We start from the raw sequence: 17,220 nt of genomic DNA on the forward strand, positions 1-17,220 counted from the left end.
CACTACAGTCTTGCAGCGTCAGAAAGAGAAGACCCATCTGCTCAGCTGTGATGTGTGTATACTGTGTGTACTTGTATTGCAAGACATTGCTTGTATATCAAGTTAAAATTTAATTAAATGTTTTGCTTGTCTTGCAAACCAAGTTACTTGCAATCCAAGGTTTTACTGTTTATGAATAAAAGAACCAGAGCCAAGAAAGAGGCTGATTGATGTTTTAGGTGATAATTACTCATATATAATCTGCATATATGAGAAGTCTTGGAATGGTGCCTATTTTAATCCCATTTTATAAAAGCAAATGCAGATTGTGTAAAAGTAGGTGTACACTTCCATGCAAGTAAATAGTCATGGAATTTTATAAAGGCTCTCTCTGAGGACAAGCATAATATTCTTACATCTGGGTGACATCATTCACAGAACCCAGTAGGGTCACTACCAAGTACACTCTCTTTAAATCGGCACTGCCCATACCGTGCACATGCCAGTGCTTTCCTGCCTGACGTTGGCAGGCAGGACCAAGTGTTCATTTTCTGCAGAGCTGAGAAACTATCTTCAGTTTTCTTTTCAGCTCATCAAACTTTTGCCTTTTTTTTTTTTGTGCCTTACAATACTTATTTTTCAGTATTTTCTCATAATTTTTTTTTTTTTTTAATCATAATCATATTCCAGTATTTTACCTAGCTTAGGTTCATTTTTGTCAATTTTTTCAGTTTTTCATGTTTTGGCCTTCGGACTACTCCAAGCCCTTTATCCCTCCCAAGAGCATGGACATTTTTTGGCATCCTAATTACTCGACCTCTCCAGGCTAATGAACCCTTTGACTTAGCTTCATCCATTTTCTCCTCCATGTTAAAGAGGGTACCTAGTGGCTTTAAGAAAAATTTCATGATCTAATCTGACTGTTTCAAGATCTGGCCCACATAATTAGTTTGTCTAGTGACTGGGTTCTGGAACATTGGGACATTTGCCATAACCTCTGTCTCCACATGCAAAAAAGGTCACTGAAAGCCTGAAAACTTCAATTTGAAAATTTTTCGACATTGCCGGTTAGAAGGTAAAATTTGCCCTTTTGCAAATGATACCAAGATTTGTAACAGATTGGACACCCTGGGGGGAGTGGAAAACATGAAAAAGGTTCTGCAAAAATTGGAAGAATGGTCTAATATTTTGCAAATAAAATTCAATGCAAAGAAGTGCAGAGTGATCCATTTGGGAAGTAGAAATATAAGGGAGCCATATGTGCTAGAAGGTTAATATCACAGATGGGGAGAGGGGTGATTAATGTCTGAGGATCTGAAGAAACAGTACAACAAGGCGGTGGCAGTAGCCTGAAGGATGCTAGGCTGTATAGAGAGAGGCATAATCAGCAGAAGAAAGGTGTTGTTGATGCCCCTATACAAGTCATTGGTGAGGCCCCACTTGGAATATTGTGTTCAACTGAGGCTGTATTGACTAATAATATAAGAAGGCTTGAAGTGGTCCAGAGGAAGGCAACAAAAATGGTAGTGGGGTTCGTGCCAAATATTTACACGAAGAGACTGGAAGACCTGAATATGTATACTCTGGAGGAGAAGAGGGATAGGGGAGATAATGATACAGATGATTAAATACTTGAAAGGTATTAATATAGAACTAGAGGGCATGGATTGAGGTTGCAGGGTGATAGGAGTACTGTTAGGAAATTCTTTTTCACAGAGAGGGTGGTTGATGCCTGGAATGCCTTTCCAAGAGAGGTGGTGTAGAAGAAACTGGTGATGGAATTCAAAAAAGTGTGGGATGAACATAGAGGATCTCTAATTACAAAATGAATGGTATAATTTGAAGAACTAAGGACAGTACTGGACAGATTTGCATGGTCTGATAAAGAATGATAGGAATGATAAAGAAAGGAATCATGAGCAGATCGGAGAAAGTCATAATGCCGCTTTATAGAGCAATGGTCAGACCACACTTGGAATACTGTGTCCAATATTGGTCTCCCAAACTAAAGAGGGATATAAAACTGCTGGAGAGGGTGCAGAGACGAGCAACAAAGCTAATAAGAGGTATGGAGAACTTGGAATATGAGGAACGACTCAAGAAACTAGGACTGTTCTCCCTTGAGAAGAGGAGGCTGCGAGGGGACATGATAGAGACGTTCAAAATACTGAAAGACAGCGATAAAATAGAGCAGAAAAACAAATTATTTACACTGTCCAACGTGACACGGACAAGAGGACATGGTTTAAAGCTAAGGGGGGACAAGTCCAGGACAAATGTCAGGAGGTTCTGCTTTACGCAGCGAGTGGTGAACGCCTGGAATGCTCTTCCACAGGAGGTTATTAAGGAATCCACTGTGCTAGGATTCAAAGGCAAATTAGATGCACATCTCCTTATGAGAGGCATAGAGGGATATGGGTGGTAAAACTACATCAGGTGTATACCTGACTGGGCCTCCGCGTGTGCGGATCGCCGGACTCGATGGACCATGGGTCTGATCCGGAGATGGTAGTTCTTATGTTCTTATGTTCATATATGGCATTTTGGTTTAGGATGGACTGGGGAGGGCTTCAACGGGAACACCAATAATTTTGAACATGAAGACAATGCTAAGCAGATTTTTATGGTCTGTATCCTGCAAATGACAAGATATTCAGGTAGGCTGGAGTGAGTTTTGATGGCAGCTCCAGTAGTTGGGACCCAAGGACAATACTGGGCAGACTTCTACAATCTATGGCCCAGAAATAGTCAAGGAAAAAGACGATTTCATTTACTCATTAATTTATAATGCTTGTAACTATTGGGCAGACTGGATGTACCATTCAGGTCTTTATCTGCTCTCATTTACTATGTTTTTTTTGGTACATTGTCAAAGCATTGTCAAAGCATGGTACAACATCAAGCATGATGGGGGACTTGGGAACCCAACACCCAGCACCTATGACTCGGTCATTGACATCGGCACCAAGTGCTTTAACACTACATCCAGAGCATCAGGCTCCTTATAGAAACAGGACAAACAGGTATAATATTTTCATATGTGGGACTCCCAAGCTGCCAGGATCATGCCTTCATGAAATGCCTATTGATAGTGATGGCAGCCCTTCACACATGGGGGGTTTCACATATTTCCCTACTTAGAAAACTAGTTGATCAAAGTTTCATTATTGCATTCAGCTCAGCATGCCATCAATTCAACAATTTGTCTGCTGGAGCTACTTGGGTTTGCCATCAACTATCAAACGTCACATCTATACTCTTTTCAGATGCTGGAATTCATAGAGGCTTTCTTGATACTACTCGGTGTTGGTCTTTTCTACCACAGCAGAATGCAAAAATCTCATTCATCTGTGTCAGTCTCCACTCTTCATAGCACTTCTGCACATCAGATGTTGCACCTTCTCGGACAAATTGCATTCCTGGTAATGTGTTGAAACCCACAAAAACTAGGTAAACCAACCCCAGGCAGAACAGAACAAGAAAAGGAAACAAAAGTGGGAAGTGGGACTGTGCACATCAACCTTGGAATTAACAAGTTTATTAATGTAAACTCAATTAAAAACAACACGTATATAAATGCATAAATGTAATGTCCTTTGTCTTTAGTGACCCGACATGGTCCGTGTTTCAGCTTCCAGTCGGAGGCCTGCCTCAGGGGTGATGGAGTCTGTCTAAAAGAATGTATGAATATTACATAAATACAAAAATATGAAAAATAAAAATGCAAAAGTGACACATAAATATATACTTAAAAATTACATAAGATAAATGTAAATCATGGAATAGCATGACTATAATCAACATTAATATAATCAGCAACATAATGGACATTAATAAAAACCAATACAAATTGTGAATATGAACATAATGTATGCAAGTAAAATAGCAGGAATGGTGTGAATGCTTGAATTACCATAAGGGTTGGGATGAAAGCAAAAGTATCTTGGTGAGAGCGGCATCAATGCAAAAATATCACAGGCAGTATAGATGGCATATAAAGGCTTAATGAACAACCATAATATATATAAATTAAGTAGCGGGAAAGACATATACACTTAAAATATTGTAAGAGTCTGAAATAGTAATAAATGCATCTCAATAAAAGAAGCATCAATGAACATGTGGAGACTAAATGAACAACGTATGTGCATTCAGAGATTCAAAAATGCATAAAAGAACTAAAGCCAAACCTACTCACTAGATGGTGGTAGGCTGTAGCACTCAAAATTCAAGCTAATTAAGCCAAAAAAGAAAGGCTATAAAAGAAACCTATGAGGTGGTCTTAAAAACATATCCATAAAAACAAACCTATAGGGACAAACCAACGGAGTAAAGTGCAGAGAATAAAAACATCTGCTAAAGCACAGTTATGAGAATGAGACACGCTGCTAACATATTGAGAAATTGTTCCAGGTACTTACCGATAAGCAAGGCACAGTAAGGCTGTGCTCAAACAACTCAAAAGCTATGAAAAACGAGTGCACTGATGAGAGCACTGAAATAAGCAGTGATGCACGGATTGATGACGAGTGTTGGACAAAATGATGTTGCATGATGGCGTCTAAAAAACAAAAATAAAAGTCCCTACGAGATGAAAATTTTTATTTAAGCTTTAGCTGAAAAAATATAAGGGAATTAAAAACTTGCGACTAAAACAGTGCAGTGCTACTCAATAAAAGTACTAAGAGATGTGATAATAGAAACTAAAAAGTGACACATACATCGTTTAGAGGGATAAAAGATTCAAAAGCCATAAAAATGGAAGTGAGCAATGGACAAAAAAAGTAAAAATAATAATGATAAAAGAAATAATGCAATGGTGCAAAAAAGTGTCAGATAGTGGGTGTGGAAGGCTAGAATATTGTACATTAGACATTGCATTAAAAAAAAAACAAAAAACAACGGGGAATCAAACAGAAGTGGAAAAATCACACTCCAGAGATCTAAATGACCTGATATGTGTGCAGTTTCAAAGATATTATAGGAAAACTGTAAAATCTATGTCATCATTCAGACCTTTTGGATTGAGGCTGTTAAACTAAAAAATAAACTTTTGCTCCTCTTGTAGCAGAATACAATCAATGTCACCACCTCTTATGTTTGGAATAATGATTTTTAAGACAAGAAACTTCAGATCTTCTGTGGTGTGTCCCATATCGTGGCAGTGTTGTGCTAGAGGTGTGATCTCTCGCCTCTATTTATACAACTGCGGTGTTCGATAATCCTGGTGCGGACCTTGCGCTTTGTTTTACCAATGTATGTTTTGTTACATGGGCATAGGATCAAGTATATCACATTAGCTGAATTGCAATCTGAATTATGTTTCAAAATGTAAATGCGTCCAGTGCGAGGGTGTGTTATAGAAGGTCTACTGTCATGGCATGTGGATAGATGCTGCACTTCCTGCGTGTCCAGTGTCCACCATGTATTAAAGATGATGTTGGTTGGGTGCCAGATAAGAACGTACAAATTTCTCCTTCAGATTTCTGTTCCTTGAAAAAGCTGTAACCAGATGTATATCTTTAAAACAAGAGTGCTTTTCCAGGATGTGCCAATGTTTACGGATGATCTTTTGCACACCATATGCCATATATGAGTACCTCAGAGTACAGACCAGGTCTGGAGTACTTTTTACTAGTATTGGGCACAATAGATCATCTCTTGCCTGGGAGTCTGCCCTTTGAAAACCATCCTGAATGCATTTCCTGGAGTTGCCACGATGGATAAACTTGGCAGCTAAATGTTTAGATTGTTCCTGAAAATCACTGTCTTTAGTACAAATGTGCTTGGTGTGGAGGAATTGGCTAAATAGTAGATTTTCTTTGAGGGAGCATAGATGATAGCTACTGAAGTCCAGATATGAATTCCTATCGGTAGGTTTTTTGTATACCATGGTGACAAATGTGTCAAAAGTCTTTGTGATATGTAGATCCAAAAAATTAGCATCATTGGGATCATATGTTATCTTAAAAGATAAATGCTTGTTTGTTGTATTAGGCCAAGTGAATGCTCAAGCTCTACATTTTCACCTTGCCATAATAAAAAAAGTCATCTCTATTCTGTTTAAAGAATTTGATGTTTTCCATACATGGGTGTTGATTTAAGTGCTTCTCCTCAAATTGTGCGACATATCCATGGTAATGTGTCATTCCTTTGACATGACTTCACATCAGAATTTCACAGTGGACCCTGTCAACCCAATGGTCTTGAGCACTGGGCATCTGTCTGCTACAATCCGTGTCACCTCAAGCCTCCATCTCACTCAAGGTTTTTCTTTCCAGCCCCCCTGCCATCACAAACTTCTAACCACAGATGCTTCAATATTAGGATGGGATGCTCGTATAGATGGCCTACACACTCAAGGAGTATGATCTCACCACAAGCAAACTCTCCATATCAATCTTCTCAAATTGCAAGTAATAGGCAATGCTCTCAAAACGTTCCAACAGGTAGTCCTTGTTCATTCAGCCAATCAAGTTGCCATGTTGAACAAACAGTGAGGCACGAGCTCTCACCTCCCTTGCATGGAAACAATAAAGATTTGGAATTGGGCAATTTCTTGCGGCATACTTCTTAGAGCAGTTTACTTAGCGGGGAAGCAGAATGTCCTGACAGACAAGTTGAGCAGACTCCTTCATCCTCAGGAATGGGCTCTCAGCGCACCCATCTTACATCAGATTTTCTCCAAATGGGAACACAAGACACAGATACATATATTTGCTTCTCTCCAAAATAACAAAATTCCAAGATTCTGCTCCAGGCGCTATGGCCACAATCACATGACATTGAATGCTTTTCTTATTTATTGGTTGGCAGATTCATCTGTGCATTTCCTCTGATAATTCTCATCGGGACAACTCTGCTCATATTTTCAAGATCGAGGAACCATGATATTCATAGCGTCGTTTTGGCCATGCTAGGTTTGGTTTCCACTCCTCCTAGACCTCTCAATTAAAAAATAATTCAAGTTAGTCGTTCCCAATGCTACTGATGCAGAACAAGGGATCCTTCCTTCACTCCAACCTCAGCTTCTTATTAGAGAATGACACGGTGACAAAATTCATCACCGTTCCCATCCCCGCGGATAACCGCGGGAAATAATCCCATGTCATTTTCTAGTGTCTATTTCAGCCTCAGTCCTTCTACACCAGCATTCTTCAAAGCAAAGCTTGCGGGTCAGTGGTTGTGGCCATTCATACTCTGATTCTTCCCTCTCTCTTTAAAGAATGACATGAAGATGGTTTCCCGCGGTTATCCGCGGGGACGGGAACGGTGATGAATTTTGTCACCGTGTCATTCTCTACTTCTTATCTCTAATGGCATGTTTCTTTTCTTGGCTTCAGTACCTGCTGTCATTGAAGCATCTAGAAAACCTTCCAGTTAGCGCTGTTACTGCTTCAAATGGGCAAGATTTTCTTCCTGGTGTACTGTACATTCTCTGGAACCTGTTACCTGTCAACTGCCATCCATACTGGACTATCTTCTCCACGTGTCTAACTCTAATCTAAAAACCAATTCAGTTAGAGTACATCTCAGTGTTATCGGTGCATTTCACTCTCCCTTGGACAAAAAACCTCTCTGTTCACCCCTTGGTAGCATGTTTCATGAAAGACCTATTCCATATGAAACCACTTATCAAGCCCCCACCTGTTGCTTGGGATCTTAACTTTGTACTATCTGGTCTTATGAAGTCTCCCTTGGAGCCACTTAACATCTTGCTCTCAAACTTCTCACTTTTGGAAAGTTGTTTTCATTATAGTCCTCAAATCTGCATACCGTGTGAATGAATTTCAAGCTTTTGTATCAGATTCTATTGTGACAGGGTTGTGCTTCAAACTCATCCAAAATTCCTACCTGAAGTTGTCTCAGAATTCCACGTCAATCTGAAAGGCAAAGGATGGCTGCGATTGAAGAGAGAGTCGAACTGCTGGAAGCTGTCACACAAAAGTGTGAAATTGAAAGACAGACTGTGGAAAGCCTGAAAAATCAGCTGATAGATTTGGAGAATCGGGGAAAAAGGAAGAATATCAGAGTGCTTGGACTGGCTGAAAATCTTGAAGGGGGAGATACTGTACAGTTTTTAGAAAACTTACTACCTAAGCTGTTACAGTTAAACTCCAAGTGGCCGTTGGAGATAGAACGGGCATATAGAATCCCTTCAAAAAAACCAGTGAATCAGAATGGCCCCAGACCCTTGATTTTTAAAGTTTTGAGATACCAGCAAGCTTTAGAAATCCTGAAGGTAGCAAAAGCGAACAAAAATTTAAATTATAAAGGGTCTAAATTATTGTTGGTCCCAGACTTTGCAAAACACACTGCAAACATCAGAAAGCAGTTTCTAATGCTGAGGCAGCAGTTGAAAGAAAAAGGTTATATGTACGGCTTGTACTATCCATCTACAATGCGAATATCTACAGGAAATAAATCCTGGTATTTTCAAGATCCTGCCAAACTTAAAGAATTTCTATCAAAAGATGAACCGATGTCTACATAAAGGAAAATTGATTAAAGGAAAAAGAGAAAAGGGAAAATTTTTAAGAGAAGAGAAAAAAAAAAAAAAAAGGGAAGAAAGAAGGAAAAAAGAAGAAGTGAATTGATTCTGGACCAAGTTATTTTTACTGCATTTTATTGCATTTGAAGATCTTTTGATTAATTTTTTAATATTTGAATCTACTGATACATTCTTAATTTAATTAGAATTAATTATTAATGATAATTATTATAAATTTATCTATGATAGTTATTATAAATTTAATATATGTATTTACCCAACTACTATTTATTAATCATCCTGAATAATAATAATTAATATAAGGAAATAAATATTGGATACTGAATATTTCAAAAAGGGATTATTAATAAAATTGGAAATAATTTTAGACTTTAATAAATATGAAAATATATATTCTATTCAAATATTTATTTATATTGAATATATTATGAATATTTATTTATATTGAATATATTATGAATATATATTTTATTCAAATATTTATTTACATTGAATATATTATGAATGATTTTTAAATGAGAATGTTATAAATAAATTGTTGGATGCTACTATTAATAATATATTAATGCTATGAATGAATATATTTAAATTAACAATGAATATTTAATATACAGGGAATTATAGTTAAATTTGAAAATGTTAACAAAATATTAAGATGGGATATATATTACTTTGAAAGGAAGATACATTTATAATTTATATGAATTAATTAAATAAGAATCTTAATATAATGATATATTTCACCGGGATACTAATTGATATGAAATACAAATAATTATTTTTCAAGAAGTGATAATTAATAAGGAGATAAAGAATTTTAAGATTATATTATTTATATGAATAACTTATATGAATGAACATCTATTTGAATATTTATATTGAATTCATTATAGATAATTTTATGTAATTTGTTACAATGTAATATCAATATTAATGATAATAATTTATTAATTGAATGATTGAATATGTATAGATATAAATAATTAAATAATATATATGTGGGGGTAAAAAAGAATAGTTGAATTTTTTGAGATTTGTTAATTCAATATGGAAGAGTATTAGTTGTCTGGGAGGAGGGGGTTTAGGGTCTGCTATACCAATGTGTGTTTCAGGTCAGACAATGATTATGGGGGGGAGGGGAGGGAGTATAGAGAGAGGGAGGGGGGTTCAGAGCAATAATATATTGATGAGGATTGAAAATGGGATAAATGTAAAATTTGAATTTTTTTGTTATAATCTTATTTTCGGGGCGGGAAAGGGATGGGGGATTGGGATGAAGGAAATATATTTACTTAATGTGCTGAAGTCTGGTCATTTTTATTATTATAGAAGTATTTGCCAAAATTTAATTATAAAATAGATGGATATAAAAATTTATTCTATTAATGTCAATGGTTTAAATCATCCTATTAAGAGAAAGAAAGTACTAATGTTCCTTAAAAAGCAAAATGCGGATATATATTTTATTCAAGAATCGCACCTTTCTGATATTGAATCTAAAAAGTTATCTGGGGGCTGGATTTCTAAATGCTTCTTTGCACCTGCAATGGGGAAAAAGCAGGGGTTGCTGTCCTGATAAATAGAAAGTGCAATGCGATAAGGCAAGGAAAAAATGAAAAACCTTGTACTTCGGGAGTGTCGGCAAAAAGGTCAAAGGTAACCCCTGTATCGCCGTCCAGCGTACCAATCCCGCTGGAAGCAGATGAAATTAATGAAAAAGCTGACATCATGGCGGAATTATTTAAAATCAAAATAATGCTGACTGATAATGCCAACAAATTATCAGAAGTGAAGGAAGAGTTGATTAACCTGAAACAAGAAATCCAAACTGACAGACAAAGAATGTCTGTGATGGAGGAAAGAATCTGTCAGTTGGAAACTTTCACACAAAAGTGTGAAGAGGAAAAGAAAAATGTAACAGCCTTAAAAAATCAACTAATTGATATGGAGAATCGAGGAAAAAGAAAGAATATTAGAATCCTTGGCTTAGCTGAAAATATTGAAGGAGAAAACCCTATACAGTTCTTGGAAAATCTTTTGCCTAAACTGCTGCAGCTGAATTCTAAATGGCCGTTGGAGATAGAACGTGCCCACAGAATCCCCACAAGAAAACAAACAAACCAGACAGCTCCTAGACCTCTGATCTTCAAAGTATTAAGATACCAACAAGCATTTGAGATTTTAAAAGTGGCAAAAGCAAATAAAAACCTAAACTATAAAGGATCTAAACTGATTTTTGTTCCTGACTTTGCTAAAGATACTGCAAATATAAGGAAACAATTCCTTACATTCAGACAACAATTAAAAGAAAAGGGCTACATGTATGGTCTTTACTATCCGTCTACAATGAGAATTTCTACAGGAAATAAATCTATGTATTTTCAAGATCCTGCTAAACTGAAAGAATTTTTGACACAAGAAGAACCAATGTCTACATAATAAAGCAGAATAAAGCAAATTTATCTAATGAAAATAGATGGAAATAAAGAAAGAAAAAAGAAGAGGAACTAATGTCTACATATAATCAGAATAAAATGGAAGTTTCATCTGAAGAAAGGAAATAGAAAATGCAAGATAAAATAAGAATGACAATTTTTGATTCAAATTTTATTACAATATATTGAATTTTATGACTTAAATTAATTTTTGATTTTTTTCCATCCATTTAAAAAAAAAAAAATTTTTATAATTTTTGATTCAATTATTATTAATATATTGGATGTTATGATAAATTTACATTATAATTGAATTGAATACTATTATAGAATTATTGCATTATAGAATTATAGAATTAATACTGTTATTATTAATTGAAAAAAAAAAAAAAAAAATTATTTTAGATTTGATTAAATGAGTGTGGAAATTATTATAACATAGATATTTAATTCCTATACATATTAGGTTATTATAAATGATGATGTTTAAAAATGTTATTATTACAAAATGATATATGGAATTAGAGTTATATTTTACATATATTAAATTTATTGTAGGGATAATATATTATTTTTATCTAAGACTTGAAAATATTAAGATGATTTATCCAATTATAATTTATATGAATTACTACATCTATATTTAATACTGCTAATATTAATGGAAAAATTTTTTTGGATTCGGTTAAATGAATGGGAAATTATTATAACATAGGTATTAATTATAAAATCTTTTTGATATAAATATTTACCTATACATATTAAGATACTATAAATGATGATTTTCAAATATATAAAATGATTTACTAAAATATTTATTATTATATATATTATATATATAGGAATAGATATATCTAATTTGAATATATGAAATTAGAACTATATATGAAATATATTTAATTTATTGAAGGGTAATATATTATTTATATCTAAGACTTGAAAAGATTAATATGATTTATCAAATTAAATTTGATATGAACTATAATATACAAGGGGATTTAATGAAGGTTTAAATGAATAATAAGGTGGACAAAGAAATATGAAATGTATTGAATTAGAGAATATTTTTATGAATGATTAGTTGCCTGGGGGAAGGGATTTAGGTTTTGCATGACCAATGTGTGTTCCAGGACAAACATTGATAGTGGGAGGGTCGGGAGGGAAAATAGAGGGTGGGAATGGGAATCAATATATATTAATTGTGCTGAGATCTAATCATGTATATTATCATAGAATATTGGTTAAAATTTAATGATAAATAAGATGGATATAAAAATTTATTCTATGAATGTCAATGGTTTAAATCATCCTATTAAGAAAAAAAAAATATTATCGTTCCTTAAAAATCAAAATGCGGATATCTACTTCATACAAGAGACCCATCTTTCTGAAACTGAATCTAAAAAATTATCTGGGGGTTGGATTTCTAAATGTTTATTTGCACCGGCTTTAAAGAAAAAAGCTGGAGTGGCTATTCTGATAAACAAAAAATGCAATGCGAATTTCAAATTAATAAATTATGACCCCTTAGGTAGATGGGTGCATGTCGAAATGGATCTGGGAAATACAACCATGAATTTATTCAATTTATATGCTCCTAATACGAATCAAATGGAGTTTTTCAAACAAATTCAACAATTACTTTTACCACTGACTACATCTAATTTAATAGTAGCAGGAGATTTCAATGCTGTAATGGATCCAATTTTGGATAAAAAACCAAGTAGAATTATGAAATCATTAGGCTTAGATAATTTGATTCAATCTTGTGATTTAGTAGATATATGGCGTATTCTTCATTTTAATGATCAGGAATTTTCTTTTTGTTCTCAGGTCCACAAATCCTTTTCACGAATTGATTATATATTTGTTTCTAATAACCTAGCGCAGCGTGTGATAAAAGCAGTTATAGATCCTATTATAATTTCGGATCATGCTGGTGTGTGGATTAATCTTCAAAATTATGATATTGAACATTTAAATTCAATTTGGAGATTTAATAATACTTTTTTAGCGGATTCAAATTTTCTCGAAGAATTTAAATTAAAAATACAAGAATTTTTTCAAATTAATGATTCAGATAATATTAATGCTGAGATTTTATGGGACGCTTTTAAAGCAACAATGAGAGGGAATATTATTTCATATTCAGCATATATTAATAAACAACATAAAAAACAATTTCTTGAATTAGGAAAACAAATTAAATTATTAGAAAATAAATTAATTGAAAAATGGGAAAATAAAACATTACAAGATTTATTAAAATTAAAAGTTAAATATAATGAGATTTCTTCTCAATTTGTGAGAAAATATTTATTTAATAGACAAGTTCAATTTTACGGAAATTCAAATAAAGCTGGAAAATTATTAGCAAATTTCCTTAAAGCAAAAAAAAGAAAAACCAAGATTATTGCAATTAAAGATATACAAGGTAATACACACACTAACAATAAAGACATTTTAAGACAATTTCTTGATTTTTATAAAGATTTATATTCTTCTGAATCTTATGAAAATAAAGAACAAGATGGACAAAAATTTTTAAATTCATTTATTGGACCAAATGTTCCAGATCATATAAAAAGAAGTTTAGAAAAACCTATATCTTTAAAAGAAATAGAATCAGCATTGAAGTCTCTTAGAGTTGGATCCGCTCCGGGTGGTGATGGTTATACGGTTGAATTTTATAAATCATTTCAAAACATTATTTTACCATATCTATTAAAATTGTATCAATATCAAATGAATAATGGAAATATATCAGGTACTATGGCTGATTCATTAATTATTGTCTTACCAAAACCAAACAAAGATCCTACCTTGGTTTCAAATTACAGGCCTATTTCCTTATTAAATGTAGATGGTAAATTAATTTCTAAAGTACTAGCAATAAGATTGGCAAAAGCTCTTCCTTTCATTATTGATGTACATCAAACAGGATTTATTGCTAAAAGACACTCATCACATAACACCAGATTAGCATTTCACTCTTTAAATTTAGCAAAAAATATGAATGATCCAACTTTTATGCTATCTTTGGATGCAGAAAAAGCATTTGATAGAGTAGAATGGAAATTTATGTATCAATCTCTAGAATGGTTTGGAATAGGACCCGGTTTTATTAAAATGATTCAGACATTGTATAGCTCTCCTGGTGCAAGATTATATATAAATAACAATTTATCAGATAAATTTAATTTGCAAAGGGGAGTTAGACAAGGATGTCCTTTGTCTCCCTTACTTTTTGATATTGTTCTAGAACCCTTGTTATTTGCAATTAATCAAACTAAAGAGATAAAGGGAATCCCATTTTCTTACTGGGAATATAAACTTTCTGCATATGCAGATGATATCTTATTATATTTGAGAGAACCGGGGATTACTATTCCAAATTTACTTAATCTTCTAGAGGAATTTGGAAAATTCTCTGGATATAAAATTAATTGGAGTAAATCAGAAATTCTTCCAATTAATGTTCACTGCACCAAAGGATTATTTGATTCATATTCATTTATTTGGAAAGAGGAAGGATTAAAATATTTAGGAATTATGATCAAAAATACAATTGATGATACAGTCAAAGAAAATGAAAAACTTTTATTGAAAAAAATTACAGAAATGTGTGAACAATGGAATCCTTTACATCTTTCATGGTGGGGAAGAATTCAAACAATTAAAATGATGATATTGCCTGTGGTTTGTTATCAAATGAGTATGATACCAATATTTTTTCAGGGGTCCTTTTATAAAAAATTAAACAATATTATTACAAAATTTGTTTGGTTTGGGAAAAGACCCAGAATTGCTTTAGTATCTTTACAAAGACCAATTATGGAGGGAGGGGTAAATTTTCCAAATTTTTATAGGTACCATCAAGCCTATATTCTAAGACAGGGTATGTATTGGATCCTCCCAGATCTCATGGAGAATGTACCAGATTGGCTATATTTAGAATGGCGGCTCCTGTTCCCATTACATTTAGATCATTTAATTAGTATAACAATGCCTAGAAGATACAAAGAAAACAGAATATTATTAGACACTTGGAAAACATTAAGATATATAAATAACCTATCACCAGATCCAATTTGTAAATCACTAAATCAATCTATTTGGGTAAACTCCAGGATCAAAATTGGCGGATTTAAGATCGTCTGGAAACAATGGATAAGTGCAGGTATACGAACATTAAATGATGTCATTTCAGAAGGTTCACTGCTTAGTTTTTCACAATTGCAAAATAAATTTGGCTTAAATAAATCACAATATTTTAAATGGATGCAATTGAAGCAGGCCATTCAGGTAGGGTTCCCTGAATGGAAAAATCTTAATACTCAATATAGTCTGCAGGTTTTATGTTTCCAGGCGGATTTCTTGGGTCACCAAGCCGCAAAATGGTACAAATTGATATATGGATTTTTAAATAAAAAAAAGAAAACTGGTCTTAGGGATATTTGGAGTATTGAGATTGGACAGACAATTTCTGCGTCTCAATGGCCACGATTTTGGTCCTGGAGATTAAGATCTACAAAGTCAGCATCTATGAGTCAAACATGGATGTTTTTATTACATAGAGTGTTATGGACCCCTACGCGCTTGCAAAAGATAGATAATACTAGATCCAATAGATGCTGGCATTGTAAATTAGAAATAGGGACGTTAGATCATCTAATTTTTTTTTGTCCCTGTGTAAATGCCTTTTGGAATATGATTTGGCCCCAAATTAACAAATTACTAGAAAATCATGTAGGACTCTCATATGACACTGTATTATTTGGAACTGCAATGAGAACTCAGAGTCCGATCTCAGTAAACAATAATAAACTACTATTAATATTGACAGGAGTCGCCATGCAACAAATAACTCAGAATTGGAAAGACTATACCAAATTAAATTATACGTTCTGGTGGAACTCTGTCTGTCATATATACAAAATGGAAAAAGTAATAGCATTACAACACGGGAACATTCATAATTTCAATAAAATTTGGCAACCATTGACTAATTATTCTAATGATTAGATTTCTTAGCACAATTATAATACTTATATAGAAAAGGGGTGGGATATGTATAATTTTTAGAATCATTAATTGAAAAAAGGGGAGGGATGTATAACTTTTGATTATATATAATATATACTGTTTATAAATTAAGTTGTATTAATGATAGATACAATGATATATAGTAATTAATTATATCACTTGAATTTCAACTATTGTAAAAATTGAAAAATTCAATAAATAAAATTTAAAAAAAATAAAAAATTAAAAATTAAAAAAAAAAAAAAAAAAAAAAAGAAAGTGCAATGCTGATTTCAAATTAATAAATTATGATCCTTTAGGAAGATGGGTACATATCAAAATGGTTCTGGGAAATACAACCCTGGATTTATTAAATTTATATGCTCCTAATTCAAATCAAATGGAGTTTTTCAAACAAGTTCAGCAATTACTGTTACCACTGGCTGCTTCTAATTTAATAGTAGCAGGGGATTTCAATGCTGTAATGGATCCAATTTTGGATAAGAGACCAAGTAGAATTATGAAATCGTTAGGTTTAGATAATTTGATTCAATCTTGTAATCTAGTTGATATATGGCGTATTCTTCATTTTAATGATCAGGAATTCTCTTTTTGTTCTCAGGTCCACAAATCTTTCTCACAAATTGATTATATATTCGTGTCTAATAGTATAGCGCAGCGAGTGATGAATGCAGTAATTGATCCCATTATAATTTCAGACCATGCTGGTGTGTGGATTGACTTTAAGAATAATGATATAGTACATTTCAATCCAATTTGGAGATTTGATAATGCTTTACTTGCAGATTCGAATTTTCTGGAAGATATTAAATTAAAGATGAATGAATTTTTTCAAATAAATAATTCGGACAATATTAATGCTGAGATTTTATGGGACACATTTAAAGCAACAATAAGAGGAAATATTATTGCATATTCAGCATTTATTAAAAAACAACTTAAAAAACAATGTGTTGATTTGGAAAAACAAATTAAAGTATTAGAAAATAAATTAATTGAGAAATGGGAACATAATACATTACAAAATTTATTAAAAGTAAAAGCGAAATATAATGAGATTTCTTCTCAATTTGTGAGGAAAGATATCTTCTATAAGCAAGTTCAGTATTATGGTAATTCAAACAAAGCTGGAAGATTATTAGCTAATTTTCTCAAAGCAAAAAAAAGGAAATCTAAACTTATTGCAATTAAAGACACACAAGGCAACACACACACTAACACCAAAGATATTTTAATACAATTTATTGA

The 17,220-nt window shown here is 33.1% G+C and overlaps 1 protein-coding gene across 5 annotated transcripts in view; it reads left to right on the forward strand.

Moving 5' to 3' along the window:
- Nucleotides 1–17,220, forward strand: part of MAPK7 (mitogen-activated protein kinase 7) — a 202,273-nt gene that overhangs the window by 166,007 nt on the left and 19,046 nt on the right. The gene's annotated exons all lie outside the window — the stretch shown is intronic.

Source organism: Geotrypetes seraphini, chromosome 5, assembly GCF_902459505.1.
Source record: "Geotrypetes seraphini chromosome 5, aGeoSer1.1, whole genome shotgun sequence".
In the NCBI taxonomy this organism is placed as follows: Eukaryota; Metazoa; Chordata; class Amphibia; order Gymnophiona; family Dermophiidae; genus Geotrypetes; species Geotrypetes seraphini.